A 23,341-nucleotide genomic window follows, 5' to 3' on the forward strand; every position below is an offset into this window, starting at 1 on the left:
ATATCAATGCATCAAAGGCCTCACGTACCAGATAACAGTTTTTTGCTAACGTCGTTTGTAGTTTTGCAGGTAAAAAGGTGCCTTTTTCAGAGTTGAAGTGTGTCCCCCACACCAGTTTTTCGCTTGCTGCTGGTGCTCCTTTTCCTTAGGCTTCAGCTCTGCCCTCAATGAACAACAGGAACAGGGTATCGTTGTTTGTGGGCTTCTGCGTGTTATCTTGGTCTTGTTGTGTAGAGTGCCTAGTTTGTTTTTCTCCTGGTCATATGGTCATTAGTGGTGTATGTAGTTTTTGGTTTTTCATAAAGGGTGTTACTAATGTCTTTTTTGTAGATGCAGTGATAGTTTTTGGTCTGGTAGGATCCTCTTTTTGAGGGCGTAGTAAGCCCTTCCAACCAGCTAACAGTGTTTAGAGGTTTACTGGTGTAAGGTTCCTTAGCTCTTGGTAGTACTCATCTTACAACTGTCACTGTTTGGGTCTTCTTTTGTTCTGTTCTGGTAAGTGTAAAAGGGTTGGGATACCCCTTTGTATCCCCTTAATTTTAATTCATTCTTTGCTGATAAAAAAAAAAAACACATATTTAACACATGAAATTGTTTTTCAAAGATATATATTATAAGTGTTTGAATCAGTTAATAGACCTTAGATTGTAAAAGAAGTATTAAACATATCAAAATACAATTTGAACACATGAAATGGTTTCTTAAAGGTATCATAAGTGTTTGAATAAATTAATAGACGTTAGATTGTAAAAAATATATGAAAACACAATTTTAACACATGAAATTGTTTATCGAAGATATTCATAAGTGTTTTAATCAATTAATAGACTAAGATTTTTAAAGAAATATTAAACATATCAAAACACAACTTTAACACATGAAATTGGTTTTCAAAGATATCATAAGTGTTTTCAATCAATTAATAGCGAAAAGAACAAGTTGCACACATTTAGTTAAGTAATATGCTTCTTTTCGATAGTAAAGATACTTTTAAACTATTATTATACAGAAAATTCACTTTCTTATAGTTTCCTAGGTTATAAAACCTTGGATTGTAAATGAAAGAAGTATTAAACATATCAAAACACAATTTTAACACATGAAATTGTTTTTCAAAGATATCTATCATAAGTGTTTCAATCAGTTAATAGACCTTAGATTGTAAAAGAAGTATTAAACATATCAAAATACAATTTGAACACATGAAATGGTTTTCCAAAGGTATCGTAAGTATTTGAATCAATTAATAGACCTTATATTGTAAAAAATATATGAAAACACAACTTTAAAACCTGAAATTGTTTTTCAAAGATATTCATAAATGTTTCAATCAATTAATAGACTAAGATTGTAAAAGAAATATTAAACATGTAAAACACAATTTTAACACATGAAATTGGTTTTCAAAGATATCGTAAGTGCTTTCAATCAATTAATAGCGAAAAGAACAGGTTGCAAACATTTAGTTAAGTAATAAACTTGTTTTCGATAGTTAAGATACTTTTAAACTATTATTATACAGAACATTCACTTTCTTATAGTTTCCTAGGTTATAAAACCTTGGATTGTAAATGAAAGAAGTATTAAACATATCAAAACACAATTCTAACACATGATATTGTTTTTCAAAGATATTCATAAGTGTTTCAATCAATTAATAGACTAAGATTGTAAAAGAAATATTAAACATATCAAAACACAATTTTAACACATGAAATTGGTTTTCAAAGATATCTTGAGTGTTTCCAATGAATTAATAGCGAAAAGAAGAAGTTGCAAAGATTTAGTTAAATAATACGCTTGTTTTCGATAGTTAAGATACTTTTAAACTATTATTATATAGAAAATTCACTTTCTTATAGTTTCCTAGGTTATAAAACCTTGGATTGTAAATGAAAGAAGTATTAAACATATCAAAACACAATTTTAACACATGAAATTGTTTTTCAATGATATCTATCATAAGTGTTTCAATCAGTTAATAGACCTTATATTGTAAAAGAAGTATTAAACATATCAAAATACTATTTGAACACATGAAATGGTTTTTATAGGTACCATAAGTGTTTGAATCAATTAATAGACGTTAGATTGTAAAAAAATATATGAAAACACAATTTTAATACATGAAATTTTTTTTCGAAGATATTCATAAGTGTTTCAATCAATTAATAAACTAAGATTGTAAAAGAAATATTAAACATATGAAAACACAATTTTAACACATGAAATTGGTTTTCAAAGATATCATAAGTGTTTTCAATCAATTAATAGCGAAAAGAACAAGTCGCAAACATTTAGTTAAGTAATATGCTTGTTTTCGATAGTTAAGATACTTTAAACTATTATTATACATAACATTCACTTTCTTATAGTTTCCTAGGTTATAAAACCTTAGATTGTAAATGAAACAAGTATTAAACATATCAAAACACAATTTTAACACATGAAATTATTTTTCAAAGATATCTATCGTAAGTGTTTGAATCGGTTAATAGACCTTATATTGTAAAAGAAGTATTAAACATATCAAAATAGAATTTGAACACATGAAATGGTTTTTCAAAGGTATCATAAGTGTTTCAATAAATTAATAGACGTTAGATTGTAAAAAATATATGAAAACACAATTTAAACACATGAAATTGGTTTTCAAAGATATCATGAGTGTTTTCAATGAATTAATAGCGAAAAGAACAAGTTGCAAAGATTTAGTTAAGTAATACGCTTGTTTTCGATAGTTAAGATACTTTTAAACTATTATTATACAGAAAATTCACTTTCTTATAGTTTCCTAGCGTATAAAACCTTGGATTGTAAATGAAAGAAGTATTAAACATATCAAAACACAATTTTAAAACATGAAATTGTTTTTCAAAGATATCTATCATAAGTGTTTCAATCAGTGAATAGACCTTAGATTGTAAAAGAAGTATTAAACATATCAAAATTCAATTTGAACACATGAAATGGTTTTTCAAAATTATCATAAGTGTTTGAATCAATTAATGGACCTTAGATTGTAACAAATATATGAAAACACAATTTTAACACATGAAATTGTTTTTCGAAGATATTCATAAGTGTTTCAATCAATTAATAGACTAAGATTGTAAAAGAAATATTAAACATATCAAAACACAATTTTAACACATGAAATTGGTTTTCAAAGATATCGTAAGTGTTTTCAATCAATTAATAGCGAAAAGAACAAGTCGCAAACATTTAGTTAAGTAATACGCTTGTTTTCGATAGTTAAGATACTTTTAAACTATTATTATACAGAAAATTCACTTTCGTATAGTTTCCTAGGTTATAAAACCTTGGATTGTAAATGAAAGAAGTATTAAACATATCAAAACACAATTTTAAAACATGAAATTGTTTTTCAAAGATATCTATCATAAGTGTTTCAATCAGTTAATAAACCTTAGATTGTAAAAGAAGTATTAAACATATCAAAATTCAATTTGAACACATGAAATGATTTTTCAAAGGTATCATAAGTGTTTGAATCAATTAATAGACCTTAGATTGTAAAAAATATATGAAAACACAATTTTAACACATGAAATTGTTTTTGAAAGATATTCATAAGTGTTTCAATCAATTAATAGACTAAGATTGTAAAAGAAATATTAAACATATCAAAACACAATTTTAACACATGAAATTGGTTTTCAAAGATATCATAAGTGTTTTCAATGAATTAATAGCGAAAAGAACAAGTTGCAAAGATTTAGTTAAGTAATACGCTTGTTGTCGATAGTTAAGATACTTTTAAACTATTATTATACAGAACATTCACTTTCTTATAGTTCCCTAGGTTATAAAACCTTGGATTGTAAATGAAAGAAGTATTAAATATATAAAAACACAATTTTAACACATGAAATTGTCTTTCAAAGATATCTATCATAAGTCTATGAATCAGTTAATAGACCTTAGATTGTAAAAGAAGTATTAAACATATCAAAATACAATTTGAACACATGAAATGGTTTTTCAAAATTATCATAAATGTTTGAATCATTTAATGGACCTTAGATTGTAACAAATATATGAAAACACAATTTTAACACATGAAATTGTGTTTCAAAGATATTCATAAGTGTTTCAATCAATTAATAGACTAAGATTGTAAAAGAAATATTAAACATATCAAAACACAATTTTAACACATGAAATTGGTTTTCAAAGATATCATGAGTGTTTTCAATGAATTAATAGCGAAAAGAACACGTTGCAAAGATTTAGTTAAGTAATACGCTTGTTTTCGATAGTTAAGATACTTTTAAACTATTATGATACAGAAAATTCACTTTCTTATAGTTTCCTAGGTTATAAAACCTTGGATTGTAAATGAAAGAAGTATTAACCATATCAAAACAGAATTTTAACACATGAAATTGTTTTTCAAAGATATCTATCATAAGTGTTTCAATCAGTTAATAGACCTTAGATTCTAAAAGAAGTATTAAACATATCAAAATACAATGTGAACACATGAAATGGTTTTTAAAGGTATCATAAGTGTTTGAATCAATTAATAGACCTTAGATTGTAAAAAATATATGAAAACACAATTTTAACACATGAAATTGTTTTTCAAAGATATTCATAAGTGTTTCAATCAATTAATAGGCTAAGATTGTAAAAGAAATATTAAACTTATGAAAACACAATTTTAACACATGAAATTGGTTTTCAAAGATATCATAAGTGTTTTCAATCAATTAATAGCGAAAAAAACAAGTCGCAAACATTTAGTTAAGTAATACGCTTGTTTTCGATAGTTAAGATACTTTTAAACTATTATTATAAATAACATTCACTTTCTTATAGTTTCCTAGGTTATAAAACCTTGGATTGTAAATGAAACAAGTATTAAACATATCAAAACACAATTTTAACACATGAAATTGTTTTTCAAAGATATCTATCATAAGTTTTTGAATCAGTTAAGAGACCTTAGATTGTAAAAGAAGTATTAAACATATCAAAATATAATTTGAACACATGAAATGGTTTTTAAAGGTATCATAAGTGTTTGAATCAATTAATAGACCTTAGATTGTAAAAAAGATATGAAAACACAATTTTAACACATGAAATTGTTTTTCAAAGATATTCATAAGTGTTTCAATCAATTAATAGACTAAGATTGTAAAAGAAATATTAAACATATCAAAACACAATTTAAACACATGAAATTTGTTTTCAAAGATATCATGAGTGTTTTCAATGAATTAATAGCGAAAAGAACAAGTTGCAAAGATTTAGTTAAGTAATACGCTTGTTTTCGATAGTTAAGATACTTTTAAAGTATTATTATACAGAAAATTCACTTTCTTATAGTTTCCTAGGTTATAAAACCTTGGATTGTAAATGAAAGAAGTATTAAACATATCAAAACACAATTTTAACACATGAAATTGTTTTTCAAAGATATTTATCATAAGTCTTTGAATCAGTTAATAGACCATATATTGTAAAAGAAGTATTAAACATATCAAAATACAATTTGAACACATGAAATAGTTTTCAAAGGTATCATAAGTGTTTGAATCAATTAATAGACCTTAGATTGAAAAAAATATATGAAAACACAATTGTAACACATGAAATTTTTTTTCGAAGATATTCATAAGTGTTTCAATCAATTAATAGACTAAGATTGTAAAAGAAATATTAAACATATCAAAACACAATTTTAACACATGAAATTGGTTTGCAAAGATATCATAAGTGTTTTCAATGAATTAATAGCGAAAAGAACAAGTTGCAATGATTTAGTTAACTAATACGCTTGTTTTCGATAGTTAAGATACTTTTAAACTATTATTATACAGAACATTCACTTTCTTATAGTTTCCTAGGTTATAAAACCTTGGATTGTAAATGAAACAAGTATTAAACATATCAAAACACAATTTTAACACATGAAATTGTTTTTCAAAGATATCTATCATAAGTGTTTGAATCAGTTAAGAGACCTTAGATTGTAAAAGAAGTATTAAACATATCAAAATATAATTTGAACACATGAAATGGTTTTTAAAGGTATCATAAGTGTTTGAATCAATTAATAGACCTTAGATTGTAAAAAAGATATGAAAACACAATTTTAACACATGAAATTGTTTTTCAAAGATATTCATAAGTGTTTCAATCAATTAATAGACTAAGATTGTAAAAGAAATATTAAACATATCAAAATACAATTTTAACACATGAAATTGGATTTCAAATATATCATAAGTGTTTTCAATGAATTAATAGCGAAAAGAACAAGTTGCAAAGATTTAGTTAAGTAATACGCTTGTTTTCGATAGTTAAGATACTTTTAAACTATTATTATACAGAACATTCACTTTCTTATAGTTTTCTAGGTTATAAAACCTTGGATTGTAATAGAAAGAAGTATTAAACATATCAAAACACAATTTTAACACATGAAATGGTTTTTCAAAGATATCTATCATAAGTCTTTCAATCAGTTAATAGACCTTATATTGTAAAAGAAGTATTAAACATATCAAAATACAATTTGAACACATGAAATGGTTTTTCAAAGGTATCATAAGTGTTTGAATCAATTAATAGACGTTAGATTGTAAAAAAATATATGAAAACACAATTTTAACACATGAAATTATTTTTCAAAGATATTCATAAGTGTTTCAATCAATTAATAGACTAAGATTGTAAAAGAAATATTAAACATATCAAAACACAATTTTAGCACATGAAATTGGTTTTCAAAGATATCATAAGTGTTTTCAATGAATTAATAGCGAAAAGAACAAGTTGAAAAGATGTAGTTAAGTAATACGCTTGTTTTCGATAGTTAAGATACTTTTAAACTATTATTATACAGAACATTCACTTTCTTATAGTTCCCTAGGTTATAAAACCTTGGATTGTAAATGAAAGAAGTATCAAACATATCAAAACACAATTTTAACACATGAAATTGTTTTTCAAAGATATCTATCATAAGTCTTTGAATCAGTTAATAGACCTTAGATTGTAAAAGAAGTATTAAACATATCAAAATACAATTTGAACACATGAAATGGTTTTCAAAGGTATCATAAGTGTTTGAATCAATTAATAGACCTTAGATTGAAAAAAATATATGAAAACACAATTTTAACACATGAAATTGTTTTTCAAAGATATTCATAAGTGTTTCAATCAATTAATAGACTAAGATTGTAAAAGAAATATTAAACATATCAAAACACAATTTTAACACATGAAATTGGTTTTCAAAGATATCATGAGTGTTTTCAATCAATTAATAGCGAAAAGAACAAGTTGCAAACATTTAGTTAAGTAATACGCTTGTTTTCGATAGTTAAGATACTTTTAAACTATTATTATACAGAAAATTCACTTTCTTATAGTTTCCTAGGTTATAAAACCTTGGATTGTAAATGAAAGAAGTATTAAACATATCAAAAACAATTTTAACACATGAAATTGTTTTTCAAAGATATCTATCATAAGTGTTTCAATCAGTTAATAGACTTTAGATTGTAAAAGAAGTATTAAACATATCAAAATACAATTTGAACACATGAAATGGTTTTTACAGGTATCATAAGTGTTTGAATCAATTAATAGACGTGAGATTGTAAAAAAATATATGAAAACACAATTTTAACACATGAAATTGTTTTTCAAAGATATTCATAAGTGTTTCAATCAATTAATAGACTAAGATTGTAAAAGAAATATTAAACATATCAAAACACAATTTTAACACATGAAATTGTTTTTCAATGATATCTATCATAAGTTTTTCAATCAGTTAATAGACCTTAGATTGTAAAAGAAGTATTAAACATATCAAAATATAATTTGAACACATGAAATGGTTTTTCAAAGGTATCATAAGTGTTTGAATCAATTAATAGACGTTAGATTGTAAAAAAATATATGAAAACACAATTTTAACACATGAAATTGTTTTTCAAAGATATTCATAAGTGTTTCAATCAATTAATAGACTAAGATTGTAAAAGAAATATTAAACATATCAAAACACAATTTTAGCACATGAAATTGGTTTTCAAAGATATCATTAGTGTTTTCAATGAATTAATAACGAAAAGAACAAGTTGCAAAGATTTAGTTAAGTAATACGCTAGTTTTCGATAGTTAAGATACTTTTAAACTATTATTATACAGAACATTCACTTTCTTATAGTTCCCTAGGTTATAAAACCTTGGATTGTAAATGAAAGAAGTATTAAACATATCAAAACACAATTTTAACACATGAAATTGTTTTTCAAAGATATCTATCATAAGTCTTTGAATCAGTTAATAGACCTTAGATTGTAAAAGAAGTATTAAACATATCAAAATACAATTTGAACACATGAAATGGTTTTCAAAGGTATCATAAGTGTTTGAATCAATTAATAGACCTTAGATTGAAAAAAATATATGAAAACACAATTTTAACACATGAAATTGTTTTTCGAAGATATTCATAAGTGTTTCTATCAATTAATCGACTAAGATTGTAAAAGAAATATTAAACATATCAAAACACAATTTTAACACATGAAATTGGTTTTCAAAGATATCATGAGTGTTTTCAATCAATTAATAGCGAAAAGAACAAGTTGCAAACATTTAGTTAAGTAATACGCTTGTTTTCGATAGTTAAGATACTTTTAAACTATTATTATACAGAAAATTCACTTTCTTATAGTTTCCTAGGTTATAAAATCTTGGATTGTAAATGAAAGAAGTATTAAACATATCAAAACACAATTTTAACACATGAAATTGTTTTTCAAAGATATCTATCATAAGTGTTTCAATCAGTTAATAAATCTTAGATTGTAAAAGAAATATTAAACATATCAAAATACAATTTGAAAACATGAATTGGTTTCTCAAAGGTATCATAAGTGTTTGAATCAATTAATAGACTTTAGATTGTAAAAAATATATGAAAACACAATTTTAACACATGAAATTGTTTTTCAAAGATATTCATAAGTGTTTCAATCAATTAATAGACTAAGATTGTAAAAGAAATATTAAACATATCAAAACACAATTTTAACACATGAAATTGTTTTTGAATGATATCTATCATAAGTGTTTCAATCAGTTAATAGACCTTAGATTGTAAAAGAAGTATTAAACATATCAAAATACAATTTGAACACATGAAATGGTTTTTCAAAGGTATCATAAGTGTTTGAATCAATTAATAGAACTTAGATTGTAAAAAATATATGAAAACACAATTTTAACACATGAAATTGTTTTTCAGAGATATTCATAAGTGTTTCAATCAATTAAGAGACAAAGATTGTAAAAGAAATATTAAATATATCAAAACACAATTTTAACACATGAAATTGGTTTGGAAAGATATCATAAGTGTTTTCAATCAATTAATAGCGAAAAGAACAAGTCGCAAACATTTAGTTAAGTAATAGGCTTGTTTTCGATAGTTAAGATACTTTTAAACTATTATTATACATGACATTCACTTTCTTATAGTTTCCTAGGTTATAAAACCTTAGATTGTAAATGAAAGAAGTATTAAACATATCAAAACACAATTTTAACACATGAAATTGTTTTTCAAATATATCTATCTTAAGTGTTTCAATCAGTTAATAGACCTTAGATTGTAAAAGAAGTATTAAACATATCAAAATACAATTTGAACACATGAAATGCTTTTTAAAGGTATCATAAGTGTTTGAATAAATTAATAGACCTTAGATTGTAAAAGAAGTATTAAACATATCAAAATATAATTTGAACACATGAAATGGTTTTTCAAAGGTATCATAAGTGTTTGAATCAATTAATAGACGTTAGATTGTAAAAAAATATATGAAAACACAATTTTAACACATGAAATTGTTTTTCAAAGATATTCATAAGTGTTTCAATCAATTAATAGACTAAGATTGTAAAAGAAATATTAAACATATCAAAACACAATTTTAACACATGAAATTGGATTTCAAAGATATCATAAGTGTTTTCAATGAATTAATAGCGAAAAGAACAAGTTGCAAAGATTTAGTTAAGTAATACGCTTGTTTTCGATAGTTAAGATACTTTTAAATTATTATTATACAGAACATTCACTTTCTTATAGTTCCCTAGGTTATAAAACCTTGGATCGTAAATGAAAGAAGTATTAAACATATAAAAACACAATTTTAAGACATGAAATTGTTTTTCAAAGATATCTATCATAAGACTTTCAATCAGTTAATAGACCTTAAATTGTAAAAGAAGTATTAAACATATCAAAATACAATTTGAACACATGAAATGGTTTTTCAAAGGTATCATAAGTGTTTGAATCAATTAATAGACGTTAGATTGTAAAAAAATATATGAAAACACAATTTTAACACATGAAATTGTTTTTCAAAGATATTCATAAGTGTTTCAATCAATTAATAGACTAAGATTGTAAAAGAAATATTAAACATATCAAAACACAATTTTAGCACATGAAATTGGTTTTCAAAGATATCATTAGTGTTTTCAATGAATTAATAACGAAAAGAACAAGTTGCAAAGATTTAGTTAAGTAATACGCTAGTTTTCGATAGTTAAGATACTTTTAAACTATTATTATACAGAACATTCACTTTCTTATAGTTCCCTAGGTTATAAAACCTTGGATTGTAAATGAAAGAAGTATTAAACATATCAAAACACAATTTTAACACATGAAATTGTTTTTCAAAGATATCTATCATAAGTCTTTGAATCAGTTAATAGACCTTAGATTTTAAAAGAAGTATTAAACATATCAAAATACAATTTGAACACATGAAATGGTTTTCAAAGGTATCATAAGTGTTTGAATCAATTAATAGACCTTAGATTGAAAAAAATATATGAAAACACAATTTTAACACATGAAATTGTTTTTCGAAGATATTCATAAGTGTTTCTATCAATTAATCGACTAAGATTGTAAAAGAAATATTAAACATATCAAAACACAATTTTAACACATGAAATTGGTTTTCAAAGATATCATGAGTGTTTTCAATCAATTAATAGCGAAAAGAACAAGTTGCAAACATTTAGTTAAGTAATACGCTTGTTTTCGATAGTTAAGATACTTTTAAACTATTATTATACAGAAAATTCACTTTCTTATAGTTTCCTAGGTTATAAAATCTTGGATTGTAAATGAAAGAAGTATTAAACATATCAAAACACAATTTTAACACATGAAATTGTTTTTCAAAGATATCTATCATAAGTGTTTCAATCAGTTAATAGATCTTAGATTGTAAAAGAAATATTAAACATATCAAAATACAATTTGAAAACATGAATTGGTTTCTCAAAGGTATCATAAGTGTTTGAATCAATTAATAGACCTTAGATTGTAAAAAATATATGAAAACACAATTTTAACACATGAAATTGTTTTTCAAAGATATTCATAAGTGTTTCAATCAATTAATAGACTAAGATTGTAAAAGAAATATTAAACATATCAAAACACAATTTTAACACATGAAATTGTTTTTGAATGATATCTATCATAAGTGTTTCAATCAGTTAATAGACCTTAGATTGTAAAAGAAGTATTAAACATATCAAAATACAATTTGAACACATGAAATGGTTTTTCAAAGGTATCATAAGTGTTTGAATCAATTAATAGACGTTAGATTGTAAAAAAATATATAAAAACACAATTTTAACACATGAAATTGTTTTTCAAAGATATTCATAAGTGTTTCAATCAATTAATAGACTAAGATTGTAAAAGAAATATTAAACATATCAAAACACAATTTTAACACATGAAATTGGTTTTCAAAGATATCATAAGTGTTTTCAATGAATTAATAGCAAAAAGAACAAGTTGCAAAGATTTAGTTAAGTAATACGCTTGTTTTCGATAGTTAAGATCCTTTTAAACTATTATTATACAGAACATTCACTTTCTTATAGTTTCCTAGGTTATAAAACCATGGATTGTACATGAAAGAAGTATTAAACATATCAAAACACAATTTTAACACATGAAATTGTTTTTCAAAGATATCTATCATAAGTCTTTCAATCAGTTAATAGACCTTAGATTGTAAAAGAAGTATTAAACATATCAAAAGGCAATTTGAACACATGAAATGGTTTTTCAAAGGTATCATAAGTGTTTGAATCAATTAATAGACGTTAGATTGTAAAAAAATATATGAAAACACAATTTTAACACATGAAATTGTTTTTCAAAGATATTCATAAGTGTTTCAATCAATTAATAGACTAAGTTTGTAAAAGAAATATTAAACATATCAAAACACAATTTTAGCACATGAAATTGGTTTTCAAAGATATCATTAGTGTTTTCAATGAATTAATAACGAAAAGAACAAGTTGCAAAGATTTAGTTAAGTAATACGCTTGTTTTCGATAGTTAAGATACTTTTAAACTATTATTATACAGAACATTCACTTTCTTAAAGTTTCCTAGGTTATAAAACCATGGATTGTACATGAAAGAAGTATTAAACATATCAAAACACAATTTTAACACATGAAATTGTTTTTCAAAGATATCTATCATAAGTCTTTCAATCAGTTAATAGACCTTAGATTGTAAAAGAAGTATTAAACATATCAAAAGGCAATTTGAACACATGAAATGGTTTTTCAAAGGTATCATAAGTGTTTGAATCAATTAATAGACGTTAGATTGTAAAAAATATATGAAAACACAATTTTAACACATGAAATTGTTTTTCAAAGATATTCATAAGTGTTTGAATCAATTAATAGACTAAGATTGTAAAAGAAATATTAAACATATCAAAACACAATTTTAACACATGAAATTGTTTTTCAAAGATATCATAAGTGTTTTCAATGAATTAATAACGAAAAGAACAAGTTGCAAAGATTTAGTTAAGTAATACGCTTGTTTTCGATAGTTAAGATACTTTTAAACTATTATTATACAGAACATTCACTTTCTTATAGTTTTCTAGGTTATAAAACCTTGGATTGTAAATGAAAGAAGTATTAAACATATCAAAACACAATTTTAACACATGAAATGGTTTTCAAAGATATCTATCATAAGTGTTTCAATCAGTTAATAGACCTTAGATTGTAAAAGAAGTATTAAACATATCAAAATACAATTTGAACACATGAAATGGTTTTTCAAAGGTATCATAAGTGTTTGAATCAATTAATAGAACTTAGATTGTAAAAAATATATGAAAACACAATTTTAACACATGAAATTGTTTTTCAAAGATATTCATAAGTGTTTCAATCATTTAATAGACTAAGATTGTAAAAGAAATATTAAACATATCAAAACACAATTTTAACACATGAAATTAGATTTCAAAGATATCATAAGTGTTTTCAATGAATTAATAGCGAAAAGAACAAGTTGCAAAGATTTAGTTAAGTAATACGCTTGTTTTCGATAGTTAAGATACTTTTAAACTATTATTATACAGAACATTCACTTTCTTATAGTTTTCTAGGTTATAAAACCTTGGATTGTAAATGAAAGAAGTATTAAACATATCAAAACACAATTTTAACACATGAAATGGTTTTCAAAGATATCTATCATAAGTGTTTCAATCAGTTAATAGACCTTAGATTGTAAAAGAAGTATTAAACATATCAAAATACAATTTGAACACATGAAATGGTTTTTCAAAGGTATCATAAGTGTTTGAATCAATTAATAGAACTTAGATTGTAAAAAATATATGAAAACACAATTTTAACACATGAAATTGTTTTTCAAAGATATTCATAAGTGTTTCAATCATTTAATAGACTAAGATTGTAAAAGAAATATTAAACATATCAAAACACAATTTTAACACATGAAATTAGATTTCAAAGATATCATAAGTGTTTTCAATGAATTAATAGCGAAAAGAACAAGTTGCAAAGATTTAGTTAAGTAATACGCTTGTTTTCGATAGTTAAGATACTTTTAAACTATTATTATACAGAACATTCACTTTCTTATAGTTTTCTAGGTTATAAAACCTTGGATTGTAAATGAAAGAAGTATTAAACATATCAAAACACAATTTTAACACATGAAATGGTTTTTCAAAGATATCTATCATAAGTGTTTCAATCAGTTAATAGACCTTAGATTGTAAAAGAAGTATTAAACATATCAAAATACAATTTGAACACATGAAATGGGTTTTACAGGTATCATAAGTGTTTGAATCAATTAATAGACGTTAGATTGTAAAAAAATATATAAAAACACAATTTTAACACATGAAATTGTTTTTCAAAGATATTCATAAGTGTTTCAATCAATTAATAGACTAAGATTGTAAAAGAAATATTAAACATATCAAAACACAATTTTAACACATGAAATTGGTTTTCAAAGATATCATAAGTGTTTTCAATGAATTAATAGCAAAAAGAACAAGTTGCAAAGATTTAGTTAAGTAATACGCTTGTTTTCGATAGTTAAGATACTTTTAAACTATTATTATACAGAACATTCACTTTCTTATAGTTTCCTAGGTTATAAAACCATGGATTGTACATGAAAGAAGTATTAAACATATCAAAACACAATTTTAACACATGAAATTGTTTTTCAAAGATATCTATCATAAGTCTTTCAATCAGTTAATAGACCTTAGATTGTAAAAGAAGTATTAAACATATCAAAAGGCAATTTGAACACATGAAATGGTTTTTCAAAGGTATCATAAGTGTTTGAATCAATTAATAGACGTTAGATTGTAAAAAAATATATGAAAACACAATTTTAACACATGAAATTGTTTTTCAAAGATATTCATAAGTGTTTCAATCAATTAATAGACTAAGATTGTAAAAGAAATATTAAACTTATCAAAACACAATTTTAACACATGAAATTGGTTTTCAAAGATATCATAAGTGTTTTCAATCAATTAATAGCGAAAAGAACAAGTCGCAAACATTTAGTTAAGTAATACGCTTGTTTTCGATAGTTAAGATACTTTTAAACTATTATTATACATAACATTCACTTTCTTATAGTTTCCTAGGTTATAAAACCTTATTGTAAATGAAACAAGTATTAAACATATCATAACACAATTTTAACACATGAAATTGTTTTTCAAAGATATCTATCATAAGTGTTTCAATCAGTTAATAGACCTTAGATTGTAAAAGAAGTATTAAACATATCAAAATACAATTTGAACATATGAAATGGTTTTTCAAAGGTATCATAAGTGTTTGAATCAATTAATAGACGTTAGATTGTAAAAAAATATATGAAAACACAATTTTAACACATGAAATTGTTTTTCAAAGATATTCATAAGTGTTTCAATCAATTAATAGACTAAGATTGTAAAAGAAATATTAAGCATATAAAAACACAATTTTAACACATGAAATTGGTTTTCAAAGATATCATAAGTGTTTTCAATGAATTAATAGCGAAAAGAACAAGTTGCAAATATTTAATTAAGTAATACGCTTGTTTTCGATACTCAAGATACTTTTAAACTATTATTACACAGAACATTCACTTTCTTATAGTTTCCTAGGTTATAAAACCATGGATTGTAAATGAAAGAAGTATTAAACATATCAAAACACAATTTTAACACATGAAATTGTTTTTCAAAGATATCTATCATAAGTCTTTCAATCAGTTAATAGACCTTAGATTGAAAAAGAAGTATTAAACATATCAAAATACAATTTGAACACATGAAATGGTTTTTCAAAGGTATCATAAGTGTTTGACTCAATTAATAGACCTTAGATTGTAAAAAATATATGAAAACACAATTTTAACACATGAAATTGTTTTTCAAAGATATTCATAAGTGTTTCAATCAATTAATAGACTAAGATTGTAAAAGAAATATTAAACATATCAAAACACAATTTTAACACATGAAATTGGTTTTCAAAGATATCATGAGTGTTTTCAATCAATTAATAGCGAAAAGAACAAGTCGCAAACATTTAGTTAAGTAATATGCTTGTTTTCGATAGTTAAGATACTTTTAAACTATTATTATACATAACATTCACTTTCTTATAGTTTCATAGGTTATAAAACATTGGATTGTAAATGAAACAAGTATTAAACATATCAAAACACAATTTTAACACATGAAATTGTTTTTCAAAGATATCTACCATAAGTGTTTCAATCAGTTAAAAGACCTTAGATTTTAAAAGAAGTATTAAACATATCAAAATACAATTTGAACACATGAAATGGTTTTTCAAAGGTATCATAAGTGTTTGAATGAATTAAGAGACGTTAGATTGTAAAAAAATATATGAAAACACAATTTTAACACATGAAATTGTTTTTCAAAGATATTCATAATTGTTTCAATCAACTAATAGACTAAGATTGTAAAAGAAATATTAAACATATCAAAACACAATTTTAACACATGAAATTGGTTTTCAAAGATATCATGAGTGTTTTCAATGAATTAATAGCGAAAAGAACAAGTTGCAAATATTTAGTTAAGTAATACGTTTGTTTTCGATAGTTAAGATACTTTTAAACTATTATTATACAGAAAATTCACTTTCTTATAGTTTCCTAGGGTATAAAACCATGGATTGTAAATGAAAGAAGTATTAAACATATCAAAACACAATTTTAACACATGAAATTGTTTTTCAAAGATATCTATCATCAGTCTTTCAATCAGTTAATAGACCTTAGATTGTAAAAGAAGTATTAAACATATCAAAAGACAATTTGAACACATGAAATGGTTTTTCAAAGGTATCATAAGTGTTTGAATCAATTAATAGACGTTAGATTGTAAAAAAATATATGAAAACACAATTTTAACACATGAAATTGTTTTTCGAAGATATTCATAAGTGTTTCAATCAATTAATAGACTAAGATTGTAAAAGAAATATTAAACATATCAAAACACAATTTTAACACTTGAAATTGGTTTTCAAAGATATCATAAGTGTTTTCAATCAATTAATAGCGAAAAGAACAAGTCGAAAACATTTAGTTAAGTAATACGCTTGTTTTCGATAGTTAAGATACTTTTAAACTATTATTATACATAACATTCACTTTCTTATAGTTTCCTAGGTTATAAAACCTTATTGTAAATGAAACAAGTATTAAACATATCAAAACACAATTTTAACACATGAAATTGTTTTTCAAAGATATCTATCATAAGTGTTTCAATCAGTTAATAGACCTTAGATTGTAAAAGAAGTATTAAACATATCAAAATACAATTTGAACATATGAAATGGTTTTTCAAAGGTATCATAAGTGTTTGAATCAATTAATAGACGTTAGATTGTAAAAAAATATATGAAAACACAATTTTAACTCATGAAATTGTTTTTCAAAGATATTCATAAGTGTTTCAATCAATTAATAGACTAAGATTGTAAAAGAAATATTAAACATATCAAAACACAATTTTAACATATGAAATTGGTTTTCAAAGATATCATAAGTGTTTTCAATCAATTAATAGCGAAAAGAAAAAGTCGCAAACATTTAGTTAAGTAATACGCTTGTTTTCGATAGTTAAGATACTTTTAAACTATTATTATACATAACATTCACTTTCTTATAGTTTCCTAGGTTATAAAACCTTGGATTGTAAATGAAAGAAGTATTAAACATATCAAAACACAATTTTAACACATGAAATTGGTTTTCAAAGATATCATAAGTGTTTTCAATCAATTAATAGCGAAAAGAACAAGTCGCAAACATTTAGTTAAGTAATACGCTTGTTTTCGATAGTTAAGATACTTTTAAACTATTATTATACATAACATTCACTTTCTTATAGTTTCCTAGGTTATAAAACCTTGGATTGTAAATGAAAGAAGTATTAAACATATCAAAACACAATTTTTACACATGAAATTGTTTTTCAAAGATATCTATTGATCCTGCCTGTTGACCAGAACGTTGGAACCTGCCTCGTCAAAGGATCGACGTGTGCACCGCTTCAAAGCTCCGTCCTTCTTCAAGATCCACCTCAAGAACCTGCAAAAGAACAGAGCGGCGCCGCTGCGGCCGATCGCACTCCAACGCCCAAGTCAGTGACCGAACCACCAAATACTAAGAACAAGAACACTCTAGAACCCTCAAGGAACCGTGCAATGTTCTCTCTTCACAGTATGCTCAAGAACTCGCAAGCGTAAAGAGTATAATCTGAACGTGCGTACCTCAGAAAGTTCGTTGAGAACTCTTATATACCTGGTCACTTTCTCTCTCCTGGCAGTTACAGACCTGGACACGTGGCTCGCATCCAGTCGTACACGTGCCACCATCTGGAGCCTCCTTGACTTGGGCGCTGCTTCTTACTCTCTTTTTTGGCTAAGTTACTTATGCATGGTACTGCCCAGTGCATAGCTAACTTGGGAGTGCGATCTCTATTGGAACTGGCGAGTTAGGGTGCCTTCGTACACCTTCCCTGTGGTCTCGCCGGCCGCCTTCATAATCTGCACCACCTTCATCTCTGGCGATGTGCTTGCTCTGGCGATCTCCAATCATTTGGTCGCCTGAGTTTACATCTAGCGACTTCATCTTTAACCCGGTGATCGCTGGTTCTGGTATGCTGGAGATCGGTACACGCCAACTTAATAACTGGCGACTTCACGAGCCCCCCGACTTCCTCCTCTTCTGCCAACCTGGCGCCCTGTCAACACGCCTATACTGTAGGTGGATGCCACGTCATCACTTCCGACTACCAGGGCGGTACATCTATCATAAGTGTTTCAATCAGTTAATAGACCTTAGATTGTAAAAGAAGTATTAAACATATCAAAATACAATTTGAACACATGAAATGGTTTTTAAAGATATCATAAGTGTTTGAATCAATTAATAGACGTTAGATTGTACAAAAAAAATATGAAACACAATTTTAACACATGAAATTGTTTTTCAAAGGTATTCATAAGTGTTTCAATCAATTAATAGACTAAGATTGTAAAAGAAATATTAAACATATCAAAACACAATTTTAACACATGAAATTGGTTTTCAAAGATATCATGAGTGTTTTCAATCAATTAATACCGAAAAGAACAAGTCGCAAACATTTAGTTAAGTAATATGCTTGTTTTCGATAGTTAAGATACTTTTAAACTATTATTATACATAACATTCACTTTCTTATAGTTTCATAGGTTATAAAACATTGGATTGTAAATGAAACAAGTATTAAACATATCAAAACACAATTTTAACACATGAAATTGTTTTTCAAAGATATCTACCATAAGTGTTTCAATCAGTTAAAAGACCTTAGATTTTAAAAGAAGTATTAAACATATCAAAATACAATTTGAACACATGAAATGGTTTTTCAAAGGTATCATAAGTGTTTGAATGAATTAATAGACGTTAGATTGTAAAAAAATATATGAAAACACAATTTTAACACATGAAATTGTTTTTCAAAGATATTCATAATTGTTTCAATCAACTAATAGACTAAGATTGTAAAATAAATATTAAACATATCAAAACACAATTTTAACACATGAAATTGGTTTTCAAAGATATCATGAGTGTTTTCAATGAATTAATAGCGAAAAGAACAAGTTGCAAATATTTAGTTAAGTAAAACGTTTGTTTTCGATAGTTAAGATACTTTTAAACTATTATCATACAGAAAATTCACTTTCTTATAGTTTCCTAGGGTATAAAACCATGGATTGTAAATGAAAGAAGTATTAAACATATCAAAACACAATTTTAACACATGAAATTGTTTTTCAAAGATATCTATCATAAGTCTTTCAATCAGTTAATAGACCTTAGATTGTAAAAGAAGTATGAAACATATCAAAAGACAATTTGAACACATGAAATGGTTTTTCAAAGGTATCATAAGTGTTTGAATCAATTAATAGACGTTAGATTGTAAAAAAATATATGAAAACACAATTTTAACACATGAAATTGTTTTTCGAAGATATTCATAAGTGTTTCAATCAATTAATAGACTAAGATTGTAAAAGAAATATTAAACTTATCAAAACACAATTTTAACACATGAAATTGGTTTTCAAAGATATCATAAGTGTTTTCAATCAATTAATAGCGAAAAGAACAAGTCGCAAACATTTAGTTAAGTAATACGCTTGTTTTCGATAGTTAAGATACTTTTAAACTATTATTATACATAACATTCACTTTCTTATAGTTTCCTAGGTTATAAAACCTTATTGTAAATGAAACAAGTATTAAACATATCAAAACACAATTTTAACACATGAAATTGTTTTTCAAAGATATCTATCATAAGTGTTTCAATCAGTTAATAGACCTTAGATTGTAAAAGAAGTATTAAACATATCAAAATACAATTTGAACATATGAAATGGTTTTTCAAAGGTATCATAAGTGTTTGAATCAATTAATAGTCGTTAGATTGTAAAAAAATATATGAAAACACAATTTTAACTCATGAAATTGTTTTTCAAAGATATTCATAAGTGTTTCAATCAATTAATAGACTAATATTGTAAAAGAAATATTAAACATATCAAAACACAATTTTAACATATGAAATTGGTTTTCAAAGATATCATAAGTGTTTTCAATCAATTAATAGCGAAAAGAAAAAGTCGCAAACATTTAGTTAAGTAATACGCTTGTTTTCGATAGTTAAGATACTTTTAAACTATTATTATACATAACATTCACTTTCTTATAGTTTCCTAGGTTATAAAACCTTGGATTGTAAATGAAAGAAGTATTAAACATATCAAAACACAATTTTAACACATGAAATTGGTTTTCAAAGATATCATAAGTGTTTTCAATCAATTAATAGCGAAAAGAACAAGTCGCAAACATTTAGTTAAGTAATACGCTTGTTTTCGATAGTTAAGATACTTTTAAACTATTATTATACATAACATTCACTTTCTTATAGTTTCCTAGGTTATAAAACCTTGGATTGTAAATGAAAGAAGTATTAAACATATCAAAACACAATTTTTACACATGAAATTGTTTTTCAAAGATATCTATTGATCCTGCCTGTTGACCAGAACGTTGGAACCTGCCTCGTCAAAGGATCGACGTGTGCATCGCTTCAAAGCTCCGTCCTTCTTCAAGATCCACCTCAAGAACCTGCAAAAGAACAGAGCGGCGCCGCTGCGGCCGATCGCACTCCAACGCCCAAGTCAGTGACCGAACCACCAAATACTAAGAACAAGAACACTCTAGAACCCTCAAGGAACCGTGCAATGTTCTCTCTTCACAGTATGCTCAAGAACTCGCAAGCGTAAAGAGTATAATCTGAACGTGCGTACCTCAGAAAGTTCGTTGAGAACTCTTATATACCTGGTCACTTTCTCTCTCCTGGCAGTTACAGACCTGGACACGTGGCTCGCATCCAGTCGTACACGTGCCACCATCTGGAGCCTCCTTGACTTGGGCGCTGCTTCTTACTCTCTTTTTTGGCTAAGTTACTTATGCATGGTACTGCCCAGTGCATAGCTAACTTGGGAGTGCGATCTCTATTGGAACTGGCGAGTTAGGGTGCCTTCGTACACCTTCCCTGTGGTCTCGCCGGCCGCCTTCATAATCTGCACCACCTTCATCTCTGGCGATGTGCTTGCTCTGGCGATCTCCAATCATTTGGTCGCCTGAGTTTACATCTAGCGACTTCATCTTTAACCCGGTGATCGCTGGTTCTGGTATGCTGGAGATCGGTACACGCCAACTTAATAACTGGCGACTTCACGAGCCCCCCGACTTCCTCCTCTTCTGCCAACCTGGCGCCCTGTCAACACGCCTATACTGTAGGTGGATGCCACGTCATCACTTCCGACTACCAGGGCGGTACATCTATCATAAGTGTTTCAATCAGTTAATAGAGCTTAGATTGTAAAAGAAGTATTAAACATATGAAAATACAATTTGAACACATGAAATGGTTTTTAAAGATATCATAAGTGTTTGAATCAATTAATAGACGTTAGATTGTACAAAAAAAATATGAAAACACAATTTTAACACATGAAATTGTTTTTCAAAGGTATTCATAAGTGTTTCAATCAATTAATAGACTAAGATTGTAAAAGAAATATTAAACATATCAAAACACAATTTTAACACATGAAATTGGTTTTCAAAGATATCATGAGTGTTTTCAATCAATTAATAGTGAAAAGAACAAGTTGCAAACATTTAGTTAAGTAATACGCTTGTTTTCGATAGTTAAGATACTTTTAAACTATTATTATACAGAAAATTCACTTTCTTATAGTTTCCTAGGTTATAAAACCTTGGATTGTAAATGAAAGAAGTATTAAACATATCAAAACACAATTTAAACACATGAAATTGTTTTTCAAAGATATCTATCATAAGTGTTTGAATTAGTTAATAGACCTTAGATTGTAAAAGAAGTATTAAACATATCAAAATACAATTTGAACACATGAAATGGTTTTTCAAAGGTATCATAAGTGTTTGAATCAATTAATAGAACTTAGATTGTAAAAAATATATGAAAACACAATTTTAACACATGAAATTGTTTTTCAAAGATATTCATAAGTGTTTGAATCAATTAATAGACTAAGATTGTAAAAGAAATATTAAACATATCAAAACACAATTTTAACACATGAAATTGGTTTACAAAGATATCATAAGTGTTTTCAATGAATTAATAGCGAAAAGAACAAGTTGCAAAGATTTAGTTAAGTAATACGCTTGTTTTTTATAGTTAAGATACTTTCAAACTATTATTATACAGAACATTCACTTTCTTATAGTTCCCTAGGTTATAAAACCTTGGATTGTAAATGAAAGAAGTATTAAACATATAAAAACACAATTTTCACACATGAAATTGTTTTTCAAAGATATCTATCATAAGTCTTTCAATCAGTTAATAGACCTTAGATTGTAAAAGAAGTATTAAACATATCAAAATACAATTTGAACACATGAAATGGTTTTTCAAAGGTATCATAAGTGTTTGAATCAATTAATAGACGTTAGATTGTAAAAAAATATATGAAAACACAATTTTAACACGTGAAATTGTTTTTCAAAGATATTCATAAGTGTTTCAATCAATTAATAAACTAAGATTGTAAAAGAATTATTAAACATATGAAAACACAATTTTAACACATGAAATTGGTTTTCAAAGATATCATAAGTGTTTTCAATCATTTAATAGCGAAAAGAACAAGTCGCAAACATTTAGTTAAGTAATACGCTTGTTTTCGATAGTTAAGATACTTTTAAACTATTATTATACATAACATTCACTTTCTTATAGTTTCT

This window comes from Phaseolus vulgaris, chromosome 7 (assembly GCF_051622355.1).
Source record: "Phaseolus vulgaris cultivar YP4 chromosome 7, ASM5162235v1, whole genome shotgun sequence".
Taxonomy (NCBI): domain Eukaryota; kingdom Viridiplantae; phylum Streptophyta; class Magnoliopsida; order Fabales; family Fabaceae; genus Phaseolus; species Phaseolus vulgaris.